Source organism: Amblyomma americanum, chromosome 6 (assembly GCF_052857255.1).
Source record: "Amblyomma americanum isolate KBUSLIRL-KWMA chromosome 6, ASM5285725v1, whole genome shotgun sequence".
Taxonomy (NCBI): domain Eukaryota; kingdom Metazoa; phylum Arthropoda; class Arachnida; order Ixodida; family Ixodidae; genus Amblyomma; species Amblyomma americanum.
This window is the reverse complement of record NC_135502.1, coordinates 47,911,294-47,930,149: the sequence shown is the minus strand read 5'-3', so window position 1 is coordinate 47,930,149 and position 18,856 is coordinate 47,911,294. Positions and strand designations below refer to the sequence as shown.

Sequence of the window (18,856 nt, the reverse complement as noted above, 5' to 3'; positions counted from 1 at the left end):
GGCAAGGGCTTGCTCCACGACCCTACAGAGTCATCAGAACCTGGACTCGTCAACGCATGAGTAAAGACGTCCAGAAGTTTCAGAACGTGCAACCATGAAATGATAATTCGCCCTCTGATGCCTACGTAAATTCGAACTCCTTTATTCTTTTTTATGCCCTCGACACCTAATCTGTTACACTGTGAGGAGGTGCTAGAGCTGACACGTGTGCTTCGCTCTTCAATTTTGCTGACACCTTGAGCGCTTGGTTAAAGTCCCGTGCAAATACAACTGTGTATCATCATCTCTCTCCCTGAGATGATCGCACTATTTGCCGTTTTTGAGTTTTGGTACCAAAGCTTTTCTAGGCAAATTAGGGTCAAGAATTTCGCCACGTGTACACCTTGCAGTTTTGCTTCAGATCCGTGCAGCCGTTTTGGAGACAGTGAGGAGCTGTGAATGAATAGAGCCTCGCTGCTCTATCGAGCTCCGCCAGTATTTCTCGAGTTGCAAGCTGCTTTTGGCTGTGGGCCACAGGAGCGCATTACTTCCCGTTGACCTGATGACTTCCCATTGTTTTGAAGCCGCACTCTCTGGTTTAATCACCCACCGCCGAGCACTCGAGTAATTTCTCTCGGGGCCACAAAGGCGCTCAAACGAGCCGCAGTGTGTCGACATGGCTCAGTGACTCGTGCGTTTAGTGTCACAAAACACGTGTTTCCAAGTACGACCTATTAGCGTGACTGTGTTCGTTAATTGTTCCAACCTTAATGTCCTATTTTTATCACCTTTTCAGCATGCACCATCTTCTCATCGAAAAATGGTTCCTTCACAGTAAAGTGGCTATTTGCGGCTAGGTGATCTCTGTGGAGTTTGCTTGTAGGCGGATTCTTTCAGAGCAGGCTGTTTCGTTAATGAAATAGCTTGGGGTGGCTAAGTTTTGTTTGGAAATAGCCCTGCTCTTATTTTCACTATTCTAAGGCAACTTGAGTGTGAACGGTTCAGTATAGCCTCGTTTCATATTTTCGACTCCACAGGGCTCGCATTTGGTTCGTGTAATGGAGAATTTACGACACCATTGAAGGAAGCAATCTCCGGATGGTAACAAAGACTATGAAGACGGCAGTTCTGGTGTAAGTGCTAACGTCTATCACTGAAAAGCTACACGGTGGTCTTCTTGTTCTAAAAAGGGTTGTGTATAAGACAACAGAGTAAACCACATCCATTCATGTACAAAAACCACCGCCACAGAGCGGCTGTAAGCCACCGCAAAATAGCCTAGAATGCTGAGGATAAGCAGCCGCAAGGTCGTTCGAAGCAAGCCTAGTCGTTTAAATTCACGAACCTCAATATACATCCGATCAATATCAATGCCATTGAATACCCATATCGACGACCTGCAGGCTGCCATGGCATATATGCCTTTAGAGTTCGAAGTACGAAACTTTGCTTTGTCCCCCCCCCCCCTTATGTAATGCCTCAACAGAGGCCTTTAAGGGTATAATAAATGATGATGATGATGAGGCATTACGCTGCCCCTGGAGAATGAAAATGAGAAAAAAAAACACCCTTTGATTCATTCCGGATAAGTGGCTTCATTACAGTTTTTTTATTAATGTATAAAGATCAAATTTTTTTCACGCATCGCATGTTTTGCTATTTATGGTGGTTTGAAATAATCGTGATTTTTTTTCTTTAATATGAGCGCAGTCAGGCGAGGTGAATTCAGTTGAAGGGCTTGCCTTCTTATTATTGGTGTTAAGGGGTCGTGCTTTCACCCGAGGAGTAACACACGGTAAGTAAAGCTTAAGGTACCGATTTATTCCAGGCCGAAGGAAAAAAAACTGACTTGTGCGACATGATTGATGTAGCACTGAACTGAGAACAAGCCAGTATGCCGCTAAGGACCCCAAGCTAGAGAAGGCCTGGTGGCGAAGGCAAAGTGGTCGGGGAAGAGCGAGCCGCGCCTAAGGAACGACGTAGCTTGCCAGTATTAGTCTTGCTGTGGGCTCTGTCGTTTAGTGCACGTACAGGCGCGGCCAAAAGTAAACGGAGCACGCTGTTGCCTTCTAACATTTTTCACTCGATTCCTAATTGAGACTGGCGAATGTGGATTACTCAGGCTAGTAGTAGACGATAGATCGCGTTGTCATCAAGAAATAATGTTTCCTGATGTCCCATAGGAATGGCGAGATTGCCATTAGAACGAAATGGAGTGCTCCGTTTACTTATGTCCGCGCCTGTACTACCTGCGTCAAATGAAATGGTCAAAGGTTCCTTTTACGTCGCCTGCCAGCTAGTAGAGATAGGCACTCTCATCCAGTTTGCCATAGTTGTGCTTCTGTTTCCTGTGACGTTCCTTTTCTCGCTTTAACACTGAAGCGCCACGCGCATTCTTTCCACGGAATGCAATCTGCGAAGCGGGGTACCGCTGGCGGCCATGGCTGTGAACCTCGCGGATGAAGCGAGCGCTCTTAATAGCACTCTGGCCTGCAGCGCTTCGATTTTCCTTTCATCCTTGGCGTGTCATCAGCTTCCGGTCGTGCTGTGAGGATATAAAGATTGACCGGTTGCGTGAATTAAGAAAAGAACGAAGAGATCTCGTCGCGTCTGAACACTAAATATGATGACCATTGCTTTAAAGCAATCCTATCTCAAATACGGCAGGTCTACATGCGCATATATGGCAGGAAAAGCACACCTGCTGTTGTCAGCTCTCCAAATTCGCTGTCGCAAGTCCCAATGAGTTGAAAGGTTTGACTCGTTAGAGAACATCACGCAGGGCCAGTTCTCCGTAGTTTGTGGTCCATAGTCCCGCGCTAACACAAGTCTTGCTGTTCTGTTTACTTCTCAAACCACTGGCTTCTGCGACGGTACAAAACCTTCGCAGGACAGCCTCGTGTAGCCGAAGTGAAACTGTTGACGTACTGGCACACTACTGCAAAGTGTTCTTTACCTCACAAGCCGTAGTGTTGGGTGTGTGTGCTGCACGGACCACAATAAGTAGGTCGCCACCTTTGCCGGCGACCCGCTGTCTATGCCTACGGGGCATGTTTCCAAGCCGTCCCGCACCACAAAATGCCTGGAAAATTCTGGCAGTCGTGGAAACTGGACGAGCTGCTTCTTTTGCAATGACGCGCTACTGTAGACCGCGACGACAAAGAGAAATGATTCGCCCTCACTTTTCAGGCCGTACGCTGACGCATCAGTGTTGCATTCCTGCGTATTTGAGCCCTTATGGTGGCGATAAAGTTGAGCTCACTATCAGAAACGAGATGTTCCGGTACTGTCACGGTGGACACCGACCGCAACCCAATCGGTATTTTTCGCTCTTCGCATCGGAACCAGACGCTGATAACACGACGACGGTCGAAGTAAAATCAAAACCGCTGCAGGCCGGGGAGCAAAGAGCGCTCGTTTCTTCCACGCTGTCCACAGCCGGTGGCGAGCCGAACCGCTGTGCGGAAGTGTAAATCGGCGGAAAGTATGAAGAATGACACGCTGCAGTGGCGAAACAAGAGAATTAACGTCAAAAACGGCAGAAGAAAAATTAGCAGTGGCTTAGCTCGGCTATGCCAGGATTTACGTAGTGTGAGCTCCGCTGAGCCGCTGAGCAGCAATTCCGCTCTCCTTCTCCATGGCTATACCACACTGACAAACGCCCCGCTATATGTATACCTCCACTAATACCTCTGCGCATGCGCACAAAATGAGAGGCGCTATCAAGCGGCTCCGGCGCAGCGTCAGACTTTGCTACGGTGCAACGGAGGGGCACAGCTGGGCCCGCGCCGGCGCCAGTGCTTCTGCCGTGGCTATGACGGCACTCCTCTGGAATGCGCAGACCGGAGAGGCGCGCGCTGCGGCGGCGAGGCGTGCAGCGGCGGCGCCTCCAGCCCGCTAGCTGTGTGCCGTGTGACGTCACTGCTCCTCGCGCATGCGCAGCACGGCTCTCCAGGAGCCACGCGAAACTGCTCAACCTCGGCCAATGTAGCTCACGCTACAAAAACTGTCGCAAACCGGATGAGTCCGATGGCGACTGGCAGACGGAGTGAACTGGACGTTTGTCTGCGCGCTCCGCAGCTCGCGTTTCATTTCACGCTGATAGTAAGCTCGCTTAGTCAGTGCCTTCTTTAACGCAGAAAGTTTCGTCCGCAGAAATTGTGCTTGATGTCATCGACAAATGACTGTGCAGTGCATCTTTAGGGGCCACCTGTTTGAAAATTTCAGCACTCACTTCAACACCGTAAGCGACGAAGCATTCTGGGGTTAGGTCTTTTTCACGTCTAGTGAAGTCAGCGGTGTTGTCTGTTTGTGAGTGGGTAGTTATGGAAGCGAAGAAACGATGTATTATGTGACGTTGTGCATTACTGCCTCTTTGGTGAGGAAGCAAGCACGTCACGTTCCAGGCAAGTAATATCTGTGCGTATAAGAACTTCATAGAGATAAAAGGAAACGGCCTGTCGGCACTGGTATCTGCACGCCGGCTTAGGCTGGCATCGGCCGCATGAGCCACAGCGGTGTTCCCAAGCGAAATTATTTATCAACGAATTGGCAAGCTGTAAATTTTGTGCAAATAATGACAGTTGTGAAGTTAAGAGACCACAAGCGGGCAGAGTGGGTGAAGGAACAAACGCGCGTAAACGACATCCTAGTCGAAATCAAGAGGAAGAAATGGCCTTGGGCAGGGCTTGTAATGCGAAGGAAAGATAATCGCTGGTCGTTAAGAGTAACGGAGTGCATTATAAGAGAAGGCAAGCGTACCGGGGGGGGGGGGGGGGGGGGGGAGTAAGTTACGTGGACGGGTGAGGTTAAGAAGTTTGCGGGGATGTGGTGGCCGCAGCTGGCAAAGGATAGGGTCAATTGGAGAGACATGGGAGAGGCCTTTGCCCTGCACTGAGTGTAATCAGGCTGATGGCGATGGTGATGATCGAATTGTGTCGTGTATCGCCTTTGTAAGAAGTAACCAAGCAGCTTCGCGGCGGCCGGAGCGGACTCGCAGCCCAGTGGCGGCGCTGCAGTCTCCGGCACTGGTCGCTGCTCTGCGGCTGCGAGCGTAATCTGGACGACTTAAGCCTGCGCCCTGGTTCAGTATGACAGTGTTCCAAAGGCGTGAATTTGCCCGCCTCATATGCTACCCGTTTACTTCTCACCATACCAAGAAGGAGAGCGAGGGCGCAGGCTTACGTCAGCCAGTTTACACTCGCAGCCGGGAAGCAGCGGCCAGTGCCGGATGCTATAAAGTTCCGGCGAATGCTCGCTTCTGCGCGGAGTTGCAGACCACATTTTCAAATAATTTGAACACTTGCGTCTATCTGGACGTTGAGCATGCGAAATGAACACACTTAATGTTTAGTGCCTTTTCATTACGCACCTTCTACAGAAGAGCATAAACATGGAAGATTACAACCTCTTTGCCATCATCATCATCATCATCATCATAATCGTCGTCATCATCATCAGCCTGACTTCACCCACTCGGTAAAGGCCTCTCTCATGTCTCTTCAATGAACCCTATCTTTTGCCAGCTGCGCCCACCCTATGCCCGCAAAATTCCTGACAGGCTAGCCTCATAGATAGGGTTCTAGCGTTAAACGTTGCCAGCTTAAAGTTTATAAACCCTTGACATTTTACCGACGAATTAGACGGCGCAATCTTGCCATGCGGAACGTTGGCTTCGCGAGTGTTAGGCAAACGTAGCATAAATTCTTAGACCTAATACTAACCCATGTGACTGCTTTATTGTGTTGTTTCTGGTTCTTGAAAAACATTGTCTGCGTGGGCGGTAGCGCCCTTGAAATCGCTGCAGTAACTATGTGGATTTAGCATGCGGCTGATGCCGCTGACATGATTTCAACAGGCTTTATTTACTTTAAGTGTTATGCATTCGATCTGTATCAACGCGCTTTGTTTCTTTAGTCATGTTTAAATGCAGACGCAGTCGATGCTTAACCACGAAGATAAACACACGCGGTGCTGCATTTTTCAACCGCGCAGCGCATCTTGCCTCACCTTACGAAAATGAGGAAAATAAAATGTTCTTTTGCGGTTCTTTGCTGTTTGCAATTAACAATTGTTGCCGAAGCGATGTACACACATAATGCTGGGGTTTGATTTAGATGGCTCTGCCACTCGGTGAATCCTCTTTCTTCCGCTTTAATAAAGAATGCACAAATATCGCATTAGCCACGTTTTAGCGTGCATCAAAGCGTTACTGACGTTAAACCTATGATCCTTTACACATCGCTGGGTTATTTAGTTATTATATCAGGCGGTCACAGAAAACTAAGCTGAGCTTCTTCTCTGCACTACCCTGAAATGATCAAAAGACAGAGTGAGCTGTTTTCTAGACACTTCATTAGGATTGGTGTACTTCGAACTTCAGGACGCTTTTTTGCAAACACACCATGCGTCAAAGTGCTGCTGGTTTCCCTGTTTTGCTTCTTGTTCTCCGGATGGCTCACACATTCAGGGATGCAATGTTTTTTTATGCTTAGAAGATATGAATGCCACAAAGTTTGTGTTATACGGCGTAAAAAGGATATCTATGCGCTCCTATTTGCTATGAGCTGGAAAGTAAAGAGCGCGTTTCATCTATCTGACTCGAATGTGCAGTGAAGAGAGCTCTGGCGAGTCAATGAGAGGAAGAGAAAAATCATGAACTTGCGTTATGGGAAGAGCTTTTTTGCAAGTTGCTACTTAGTTAACATGTTTTTCCGGTAAAAATTAGAGTGCACATGAAAGGAACGGGCATGGCGTGCGTTAAAATAGAAATTGTGCTTTCAAGGGGTGCATTAACAGTAACTACCAACCAATCAGTGCCACGCGCCGCATACAGAGCAAAATGCCTAATGTGGTGGTGATTCCGCGTGTATAGGACGGGTACCATTTCGTTATTTCTGCTAATATTTTCTTTTTATTGCTCGTTACCAGCAGTTCGGAAGAGCTGATTGGTCAAGTCGGATTGCAAACACGTGGCGCATGGCAGGAAAATACCGCCTGCTTTTTTTTTCTAAAAAAAACGCAATATCGGGAGAGGTAGCATTAGACCACTCGGCTACGGTGCGACGTATAAGCGATCTTCAGTGGCCAAGCGGTGTTTTAGTTGTTGCATTGAAGGCCTACGAATTGCTGATTGAGCCCTACAAACACGAGACCTCATTCTGAACGATTAGAGGTGCGCGTTTGGCGAAAACATTCTGTGCCTAGATGCTCTCCACTTAGCCCAGCTATAGCTTACGCACACCACGTGTGGCTTCAACAGAGCGCGGAAGCTTGGGCTTAGCTCAGGTAGGTGCCGTGAAAGAGCACTATAGATGTGCCAAAAAAAGCATGTTGCACTGGTTTAGCTGTTTGTTACGACCCTACTATTTACGCGGCAAATTTCGGCGCACGTAACCTATTTGTGCTATCGGAGCCATTAGGCTATGGCACTACAGCGAGAGATGGAGTAACCGTGTTGCGAAAACCTCGCTGAAAACTGTCGTACTGTCGTATCTGTTTGAAGAAACAAAGAATCTGAGGTCATAAGGCCCATTTTCTGTTCTATTTGAAGCCGCCGAAAAAAAAAAAGCAATTGGAGCTGAATATTTTACAACAATCGGGTTTTTGTCACCTAAGAGGGCTCTGAATTTTCGTTATTTGCTTAGGCGGCCATAGTTTAAACATTGAATGTCCTTGGAACAAATGATAGGCTTGGGTTCGAGACGCCGCTGCCTTTTCAGTGTGCGGAAGATCACCTATAAAACCTAGATCCTGCGGCAAAACCAAGTCCGTTAGCTGTACGAAATGTTGGAAAAAAAAACAAAACAAAAAACGCGGCGTCTTCAATTGAATCGCTGTTGGCCGTAAGGTTTAGCGTTGCTAGCTAGGAGCCCTGCTGAATTCCTGATAACACCTTTCGTAATGTGCGAGGGAGGCATACCCAAGGCATGACAGTCTGCCATGACCGTCGCTACAAGTACTATTTCTGCAGTTACCGATATAGTAAGGTGTGCCCTTACTTTAGGTCACTGAATATTCCTTCCTTTCCATAAATATTGGGCTGCTAGTTTTTCCCACTGCCCAATCCAATAGCTAAACCCTGTCAGCAACTTGGAGGTAGGGAAAGGAAGCATTTGTATATGTACAGTCCGCGTCACCCTTGTGTACAGCGCTCGAGTTGCGCCCTCTACTGCATAAAAACCGACACCTTGTCGCAGGTTCTACGATTCAGAGGGAACACTTGTGCGCAGGTGGAGCCCCATAGACTTGCAAGCAAGATGATCACGAGCAATTTTCTCAGAAACCATGCGCTACTTTCTGATTTTAGTTTTATTGCTTGGAGCAGACTGCTCGAGCGCCCTACACAAGGATGACGCATACCGCACTGATGAGAAGAGTGGTGTAAACCCCACATTCGTAATTCGCAGAGCCAAGCTGTCATAAATGGCTGCACGTCGAGCACTCATGCACGTTCGCTCGGCATCATCCGGCATTTGAATAAAAACTTATTGGCACCACTTCGATGGCAATGGACAAAGATTTTTTGCCCCGTTTGCAAGTGGGCCGCGCGCAAGGAACACTCAGAAAAAAGTAATTTATAATTGAAAGCGCGCGATATCCAGAATTGCCTTGCTCAAACGTTAAGCCCGCGAAGTCTGCTCTCTTTACAACCACCGAAAACATGCATACGCTGTGGATAGGAAGTATTCTCGGGCATCGCACATTGTGTTCACAGCGAGCTCACAGGAGCTTCACCGCGATGCGACGGCCACGAAATGTGCTCTTGGTAACGCGGACAGATGTGCTGGAAGGAGAAAATTGGTGCCATGCCACTGCTTCTTACACACACAAAAAAAATTGTTAGCATTTTTCGTCTTTTTGTTGCGTATCAGAGCGGAATGCTTGCTTATTTTCTTTTTCACGATGTCGTAATCTCATCCTCTGTTTCACTTCAGTCTCCCTGAAGTTAGCCGTACTTGAAGCCATTATGAAGATAGGCAACTAAAGTAGAGGTCCGGGCTTTTTGATGGTTAGTGATCGAAGAAACAACAGAGAGCTCTTGCGCGTCCTGTACTACTTCTTCCCTGCATTTTCTGCGCTATATCACTGGCCGATAGGTGGCCGGTTTTCTGGCGCCAAAGCAACTGCGCTTCTTCGGCTGATATATAGGCGCAAGGGAAATCCAAGCGGCCGGGAACGGTCGTTTATAAGGCTCACCTTCGGCGGGAACTCGCTTGGTAGTCGTCTTAGAGTGATGCTCGCTCGCGAGAGGGAGGCACTTTATGCTGGTCTAGTGAGCTTAATGTAAGCCTAAAACCCAGGTACGCCTAGCCTAGAACAGGTAGACCTTGAGTCCCTGGTCGCAGAGAGCCGTGAAGAAGGTCTCAATAAGCCATAAATTGAGAGCCGGCGCTTGTGTTGTCTTTATTTGCCCCCGTGTTATTCGCTTTGTTCACTTCTCAAGGCATTGTTAGTAGCTTAGCTCGCAATTCTTTCATACTTTAATACAGCTACATGCAGGGAGCAGAAGGAGGGAAGGGGAGAGGTGGCGCTTTCTATTTTCCTGCTGTTTAGAAAACGTGTACTTGAGACTACGTCTTGATTATTTTACTGGGTGTCAAGGTTCGCTACGTCAAGGTGGGTGAGGCAAGCCGAAGAAAGGGCTCCAAAGGCTCCTTTCTTTTACCGAACATGATGGGAGTCATTAGCACACATCGGGCTTATAGTAAGTTTGCAGCCTGTCCAAGACTCTTGAATCGTGTATGATGAGGGAAACTAGAGGCTTCAAATTTGGATTTCAGTTTGCACGTGCCATCGGGCTGAAGTTTTACACGCATTATTGATCTAGAGCTAAGGGAAGGCATTTCGTCCGGCAGTCAAGCGAAATGCTTCGTGTTCACAAGCGCGATAAAGATGGCAGGCAAGGCCGCCAAAGTAAATCACAGAATCCTTGCTGAGGCAGAGAGCGCCCCTCACTTAAAATAAGATCAACTCGCGAAAACGCCGGCTGTTTTCTTTCAACCTGATTATCTGTATGCCTTTCCGTCTTTATATGCTCCTCAGTGCGTGTTATTTTGTGTGCGTCTACTTTAGCGTTTTTTTTTTTTTGCACGATAAGTTCAGTTCAGGCACACTGAGTGTGGCAGACAAGCCAAAACCGTTCACTCTAAGCGGCCATACAGTGGACATTACCATAATGCCCATGGCTACTCATTCCTGCGCAAATTGTGCCTTCAGGCTCTTTACTACATGAGAAAATATCAAGACAATAAAGTCCGCTCTTATCCATGTCCCTGCAGGGGGCTTTTAAGCTCCTAGGTACCATTATGATTAACGATGCAGAAATGAGAGCATGTCGGCAGACTTCTTTTGATGCTAATGTTCTGTCTTCTTTCCTGTCTTAAAGCGCAATGTTAAATAGCAGCTTTATTCCTTTGCTTCAGCTTTCTACCGAAAACCGAGCAAATGATAACTGCTTGCTTTGAGACGGAGTGAGGAAAAAAAAGGTTGTCCCCGAAGATATTTTCTTCTGCATTATGACAGGAAATGCTATGCCAAATTGAGCATAGTGGCTAAGAAAATTTGGTTTTAGATTTTCACATAGGACGTAATAAATCGCAGCTTATCTGCTGCTAGGATGTTGGAAGCAGCACGAGTTAATGAGTTTTTTTTAGCATTTATTGCTGCCATAACCAAACACAGCTGCGTTACACAGAATCCTCTAACTGCCTAAAATTGGTGTTTGAAGAGACAGCAGGCGTGTTGTCATCATTTTGCCAGTGGCACCTACGAAGCCACTAACAACATAACAACATAACAACATAACAACATAACTTTCTGAAAAAAATATTAAAAGGCTCTTGAAGTGATTGAGAATCTAAGCTACTTCTTTTAAACTCGATGCACTATAAACAACGCCAACCTTCAGCCTTGTGATGTGGCGGCAGTGAAAATGTGGAAATGAAGTAGCGAACAGCATTACTGGGGCGTACACTTTCAAAACCATGAGCAGCTAAGCTTAAGCTTTCTCAAGAGGCGCCCTTCTTAACTTCATCACTCCACGGTACAAGATTTCTTTCCTACGTATTTATTTTACTTAGGCAATGCAGTAAGCGTGCTTTTACGCTGTCGGCAGGTTTTTTTTTTTACCTCGCCTAAAACTCGGTCCGAAAAGTAGGGTCATGCGGCTTTAAATTTGTGTTACTTCGATTTTCATCTGGCCCTGACCTTGAAAACGTCACATTTTCTACCTTTTCGTGCAATCATTGATCTCACTTTGATCGACTGGCGATGAAGCGAGGGTGCAGAAACGCTTGAGCATTTCTGCTATTTTTCAACATGGGAAGCCAGCTCTCACTAGTGAGGTGCTGCGCTAAAGAAATACCAAAGAGGCCGCTCTGCTTAAACAATGCGCAAGAGAAAAGAGGCGAAGGAAGTCGCTAAGATTTATAACACTTTTATAAGTTGAATACCACACAAGCGGGAGCGGCTAGCCCACCGCTCCAGCACAGGTCCATCAGTGCGATTGCATAGGGCGCATTTGTTACAGGCGCCTCGCCATGGCCGTGGAGACGAAGAAGTGTTTTTTTCAGCAGTTGAGAAACATTTTTTTTTCTCCAGGCTGCATAGTATTGACTTCTGGATGCTTATATGGCGCGAGAAGGACAAGGCTTTGTGGCCCTTCCGGATTACTCTGCCGCGTAAATCTTTTATGGTCATCACAGTTATGCCCGTTGCGTCCTTCAGATATAACTGCCAACCATAAAAAAGCTTTCTTTTAAATGGACCGACTTGTAAGTCGTCGGGTGTCAGCATAAAGAAGCGATAGATTCTGATTATGGGGGGACTACGCATTAGTGAACTCAAGGAATCGATATTGAGTACGTATCTCTAAATCCGGTAATCTTTATGCAACACTTTGGCATCCTCTGAGTTTATGGAAGCATTGCACGCTACTGGTCTTTGGATCTAAAATGAAACCTTCGTCAAACTTGTTTCTTCCTTCGCTAGCATTTAATATAGGAAGATATTGGAAAGCAACAGATGTCATTTTTTTTGCCAGCATTTCGACAGCCATTGATTGTTTCACCTCTTTTTTTATTTCCTGTGTTCTGCACGACCAGGCAAGCCCTAAAGCGGAAACAAAAGTACTAATTATTTTCCTTACAGTTCGTTTCGAAACGCAGCGCCTTGCGATTTTAAGTGCTTTAAACAATGGCTCCAACTTCTTTTTTTGTTTTTACGTTATGTCCGAAACACGTGTCGAAATTCCGAGTATCTTCTAATGAGTTCTTAATGAGGACCCTGTCTTTAGCTACTATTCGTTTCTCCTGTCATTGTCTTAAGTGGCTTGACCCAGCTGCAGTGCGTCTGAGTTGCTTCATGTGCCTACCCGAACATATCTTCGTTAGCGGCCGTTGTTAGCGACTATTCCGCCAATTATTTAAATTGTGCTCAATAAACTTAGCTAGACTGAAAACTGCGTGCAAGTAATTCATGCTTTGAGGAAAGCGTCTGGGGCAGTTGGGTGACATACTGAGCACCGTTGTCGACTTGTTCTTCTCGCCTCTTGGCCACAGCTGCGTTTGGGTGATAAAAATTAATCACACTCACAAGTTTCATTGTGGAACGTTTCCACTTTGATTTAGGATGGCGGCATGCGTATATTAAACCTAGCCATGAGAATGTGTGCAGCAAAGTGGTCGCCGTGAACGTGTGATGTGTTGACAGTAACCAGAGTGAGTGCGGGCTGAAGAAAAAAACGGCATGCGCTGGCACATAACCGCCCCATCTTCCTTCGAGCTAAAGCTTAATCGAACAATGTACAAATTAAAAAAGAAGATTATTTCACCGCTTTTGCTCGGAGCCTACAATGAATTTGGCAGTTGACGTGGTGGACATCTGAATTTCCGGTTACAGCATGCAGTATTTGGTACGTCTCTGCAGAAAAGAGATGATAGCATTACAAGAAGTGGTTCAGTTTTACTCTGGGTTATTTCTAGAGAAGTCCAGCCCAATTCAAAATTGCGCAGTCGGTTAAGTAGCGTTCGGTTGTGGAACCGGCTGTGAAAAACTCTATTTAAAATCATTCAACCGTCCGCCGCACAGCTCTTAATGGCAGTCTTACTGGCATTAGCAGTCGTACTCCTCTTTTTCTTAACCTTCATTTTGCTACCGGATGAAATAAACAGAAGGATGAAGACATCTTTAGGCTTTCTGGATGCGGCCGTTTGTGTCTAATTTCGTGCAAGGGATGACCGAAAGATGGAAAACCAATTTAAAAAAGACAGATAACCTGCCTCTGAGCGTATGGAAGCATTGTACAGGTTTGACACAAGGCAGATTCGGTGACAGCAGCTTGCCTACGTGGTTATCAACGTTAGTACTGCAGCTGGTACGTGGAAGTAGGTAGCCAACACGCGCATTAAAGAGGTGAATGGGAACCAACGATTCCCGCTTCATTGCTAATGATGCTCTGCGTTAAGAAACCACTTGGTAAAAAAACAAAACCTAACGAACGTACCCCTCCCTCTGACTCCGCGGCTAATTACAACTCTGCCTCTGCAGTCCTCTGCTTGAGGGGGAAGTGTTTTAGCTGAGCTATTTTGTTTCATGCTTACAACGCTGGTTTATTTCTATGAGCTATCAAATTCATTCTGGTCACCAAGGCTCGCACTTGCTTCGACTTTAGAAACCATGACAATGAAGTCTGGACCGAAATTTGCGGATTTGAAGTCGTGCTTTTCTTCCATCTTTCTTGCATCACAATGGAAGCAGGAGAGCACACTAGGCTTGAAAGACGTCACGCAACCGCACATACACTGAGCAACACTAGCGCCTCCACAACGATAAAAAAAATTCGCGGATTAGTAATTATGACATCACGTTAAGCTTGATAGCGTCTTTTAGACATTACATAGCAAGCGAGTTTGTCAATGCAATGAGAAAATTGAAATGAGAAACAACGTCGGGTGTACGCTAAAAGGAAGGCTTTGTGGTAGAAATAGTAAGAAAAAAAAAAACGAATACCGTTTCAAATTTATTCTGTTTTTATTTCCCTTCTCGCTTTATGCGTCTACAGCGCGGTGCAGCTAATGACTCTCCAGGGAGTGTCTAGCCCGTCGCTTAACATGAGAATGAGCCGCGGTCAGGAGACGATTCTCCCCCCTCCCCCCCTCCCCTAATGGACAACGCTCGGTCGCGCTCAATTAAAAAGCGACGCCCCGCTGATCACAGACGGAGGCTAATCGCAGGAAACTTGGTCAGCGTGGGAACCCACATGTTGCTTTGTTTAGTTCTTGGGTCTGTTTCCTTTTCATGTCTTGAGAGTTCATGCGTATTTTATTATAATGACAAAAATAACACGAAACTTCATTGCATAATGTACGAACATGCAAACCTCTTTGAAATGCTACTTAGAATAATTATGTATTCCAGACGAAAATTTGACGTTATGCTGCAAGCATCGTGTGGGAAATTCCAAGTTCTGAGTTACCATTTCAGTTCAACCTTCTTAGTTTATGGTTAACTGCTGGTCGTGCCTGTTCTGCCGAACTACAAGGTTAAATGTGGAGAAAATGAGAACAGGATGCAGGTATTTCGATATAGTAACGCAGGTTGGCTAGGTATAACAAATAAAAGAAAGATTTATCGCTCTGAAATGAATTTAAAATTCTTATTTGTAAAGTTGTGCTGCCGAAAGATCTGCGTCTGAAGGGTGGTGAAAGAGGCACATTCTATGCCGAATGCTACTTGATGCATTGCGGCATCGCACAGCAATACACAACCGCGCAAGAAAATACATCTCCGCGGCTATTCAGGGAGAAAAAAATCGCAGGAGCATGCAGTTTTATTGCGTGTTGGCAATGCGATAACATTAACATCTATCGATGCCTTTACCTTAAGTGACGTTATTTCCGATCCGGTTGCGTTGCTTCCCTTCAATTATTGCTATTGCTGCCGTGTGGTGCAGTCATCTCCCTATATTCAATAGGAAAGTTTTATGACCTACGGGGTATTTTGGTCCCATTGGTGTTCTAATTCTATCACAGTAAAAACGCGATAATGCAACTTTATATTTTCTACAGGCTGACCGCAGCCAAGCACCTTGCATTGCCACATGCTTTCATCTGAAGATATGCGCAGACGTTCCGGCGGAAGCGTGCTGCTTAAGGTTAGAAATCGTTTCTTGTATTTGGACTGTGCTTTAGCCGGTGGCTACCAGGTTTAATGCATGCTTTCATCAACACTAGCAGATTTCCATTTCTTTTTTAACAATTAAGTCATCTGGTAATCTCTGTAGTCCCGTATAATCTCTAGATTTTTGCAGTGCTTGAACAACGCCATGCTTATCCGCGAACCATGTTGGACAGAAAAGGAAACCATGCTACGCCATTACCATTTGAACGGTAATGGCCAAAAATACAAATGTTCCACAAACACTAACAAAGCACATCAACATGAAATTTAAAAATTGCTTAGTGGTCAGCTGAATGCTAGGCGCTGGGCGTAGCAGAGGAGGATAACACAGCTGCTGCTCCACATGGGCTTATGCTGTCTTGGCAGGAAAAAACTATTCATACAACAATATTTGCAGACCTGTGTGCCAAAATATATACTCGCAAGCAGGTACCTGCTTGCGGTTTAGAAAAATTCACACACACAGTTAAAAAATAACACAGTTAAAAATAGCACGCAGGTATTTTTACGAGTTATTAATAACAATTAAAAATTGCAAAGTTAAAAACTAACATCTGCTGTTATGAGCCCGTTCGAGGATTAAAAAAACTCAGCAGGACTATAGAATTATGCGCGTGTCCTTATTAATACAGGGTGCTCAAGAATGATTTAAAAGAAGACAGGCCCTATCATATGGAAGAAAGCATGTTTATCTCATGAAACCACAGAATTTATAAAACACACCGTGCTTTCGTCCCGAGCGACACTCGCACTAGTTGTGTTGGTTTGAAAAATTTCTGTTCAGGCAGAAAAAAAAAATTATTAGAACGGGCCCATCTATAGAATTAAAGAAGAAAGTCGGGTTAGTTGGTGCTTTTGATGAACTGGCTTGGAGGTATTACCTAGCGCTTAAAAAATACAAGGAACAACGAAGAGATACCGACGCGGCACATGCTTTGTCACGTCGGTGTGGCGTCCGCTGCACCGACTTGAAAGGGTCGAGTTACAGGTCATTTGGTTATAGACCATTTTAAATGCTCCAAGAAAACTCTTGCTTGGGCTAGTTGGTTCATGCTTGAAGATGTAATGAAAACGGCGTGACAAACGAAGTCCTATCCGGTGTGTTCTACTTTTTACCTCGTTCATATGAACCAACTAGCCCAAGCAAGAGTTTTACTTGAAGCATATCTTCTACATTGGGTCGTTTCATTTGTCGGAGTGTCTGCACTGATCCCGCCATTTTGCGTGTTAACTCGGTCATCGTCTCAACCCGCCAGTCTCGAGTGGTGTCATGTTACCTGAGAAGAAAACTATCCCCATTGGAAACCCAGTCTATGCACAGATGCCTGTATTATGATCATAAAGATAAAAAGGAACGCAAGTTACATTGTTGTTTGCAAAAATGCTGAAGCAAATTTATCACACAGGTACAGTTTAGTGAGCCGTTCTGAAACTGCTACGAGGTTGAAAAAAACACGAATCAAACTGTGTATTTCAGTGAATGTTATACACTGTCTCTGGCATGATCCTGGTTATGCACGCCATCCCTCTTAGAGCATCGTTTACTGGCTCCTAGCGGTTGCTCGTCCTTGAGTCATAATAATTTTTTCGTGGCTTACGTTGTTTTACTCCTCTCGTCCATAACGAAAGTTCCGAAGGAATTACGCCGCAGCTGTCGACCTATTATTACTCACAGATGCAGTGTCTAAGTGTTTTACCGCTTTCCACCTGCTTTTATGAACGAAATTCTCCCGAGCGCGCATCCTAGGCCGTTGCCAACATGACTTTACTACGCTGACAACCAGAAGTAAAACTCCGGATTAAGCTTTGGAAGCCCAGCTTCCCTCCCAAGTAAACCTCCCAATTCTCTAGGTGCGCGTTGACGCATCCTTATGACGTTCGCTTCTTCACCGTTACTAAGAGTGAAGGGCAGCGCCTCTTCTTCTGGAGTGCATCCCGCCAGGAATCCTGGTATTCTAAGGTGTAACCTGCACAAATCTTTATCCCTTCTGCCAACAGCACGCGCATAGAGACGGCAGCGCTTCGTGCCGAAGTTGAGCCTTATAAACGACTCTTCTCTGCTGTTTGGATTCTCCATGGGCCGCAGCGTCCAAGCATCCGCTCTCTTGAGCACTCCTGCCACCATAACTCTGGAAACGCGTTGCCGTCATGTATGTTTTCTGGCACGGATAGAATAGAGCGACAGCGTACAAACGCTGCAGTAGAGCAATGGAAAGTTGGCAGGCACAGCTAATGCCACTCTTCGTTACTGAAGAGTAAAATGACTCGGCCACGGAAGGACAGCGTGAAAAGTCGGAGAAATTACCAGTGTGAACGCGAATAATTTCAGGGGGTAACATTGGGTTCATTTGCCTTCTAGTTCACCAAGTAGAAATACAGGTTATGTCAGTCCGTAGCTAGGAATAAACAGAAATAAAAACATAACCAATCGCGAGATACGCTACGCAATTGTCATTCAAAATTTGTAGATGAAATAGTTTGGTTCAGTAAGTCGCTAATGTATTTTAATAAACTACATGCGTACATTGTGATCAAGAGGACTAAGCTCTCAAAGCACCATTCAATAAATGAATATGTGGTAAACCCTCGCAGAATTGTTCCTCTTTCAACCTGAATTGAAAAACTCTTTGGAATGCTTTTTTTTTTTGCCTTAACACTCAGGATTATGTATTTAATACTTGTGCTTGCACTTGCTGTTTACGAATGAAGTATATACATATTGTCGCCGACAAACGTAGGGCGGCACGAAAAAAAGGTTTTTTTTTTTAATCCGAAGGCCAGAAACCAAGCAGCGCGCGTTCGAACAAGAACGTCCTCTTCTTCGCTCCCACACGAGCCCAGTAATGCCGCTCGGCCGCATGGCGGCGCTCGCAGAATGTGAGTAGTATGGCATTGCCCCCTCCTTTCAAGAGGCATCGCCTCGATGCCTCCGGCAAGGGGGAGAAAGAGTGCGGAGACACCGAAAGTGCGATGGCGTGTGGTGGCAGCACTGAATGTGAACTCCGGGAGGGGCTAACGGGCGTAATACGGTTTCATGCGGGACACGTGGACGACTTCAGACTTGGGCGGGCGAGAAGATCGGACAACTCCTTGCGGGTACACTTCATAGTTCACATCGCTGAGTTGACGTAACACCTCGTAGGGACCGAAGTAGCGCCGCAGAAGCTTTTCAGAGCGACCGCGCACACGTATAGGGCTCCATACCCAGACGTGCTCGCCGGGTTGGTAAATCACCTCCCTGTGGCGGAGGTTGTAACGCCGGGCGTCAGTTGTCTGCTGGTGGCGAATGCGTTGTCGAGCAAGGTGGCGAGCGGCTTCTGCATCGCGAACGAATTGGTCAGCGCCTGGGACAGACGAGGGGGTACAATCCGGGAGCAGCATGGCGTCAAGCATGGTCAGGGCATCTCGGCCATACACCAAACGGAAGGGGGTGAAGCGCGTCGTTTCTTGGAGGGCGGTGTTGTACGCAAATGAGTATTTCGTCCCAGTTGCGATGGTCAGCGTCGACATTCATAGACATCATATCTGTGATGGTCTTGTTCAGCCTCTCAGTAAGTCCGTTCGTTTGAGGATGGTAAGCAGTCGTTTTTCTATGACTGGTGCCACTAAGACGGAGGACCTCGTGTGTAAGAGCCGACGTAAACGCGGTTCCCCGGTCAGTTAATACAACCACGGGGGCGCCGTAGCGGAGCACGAT

At 46.3% G+C, this 18,856-nt stretch overlaps 1 long non-coding RNA gene across 1 annotated transcript in view; it reads left to right on the top strand.

Moving 5' to 3' along the window:
* Window positions 1-1,013: 1,013 nt before the first annotated feature.
* Window positions 1,014-18,856, top strand: part of LOC144094691 (uncharacterized) — a 64,903-nt gene continuing 47,060 nt past the window's right edge. Inside the window, exon 1 of the long non-coding RNA XR_013306544.1 lies at window positions 1,014-1,112. This is a non-coding gene — a long non-coding RNA (uncharacterized LOC144094691). The remainder of the gene's footprint in view (window positions 1,113-18,856) is intronic.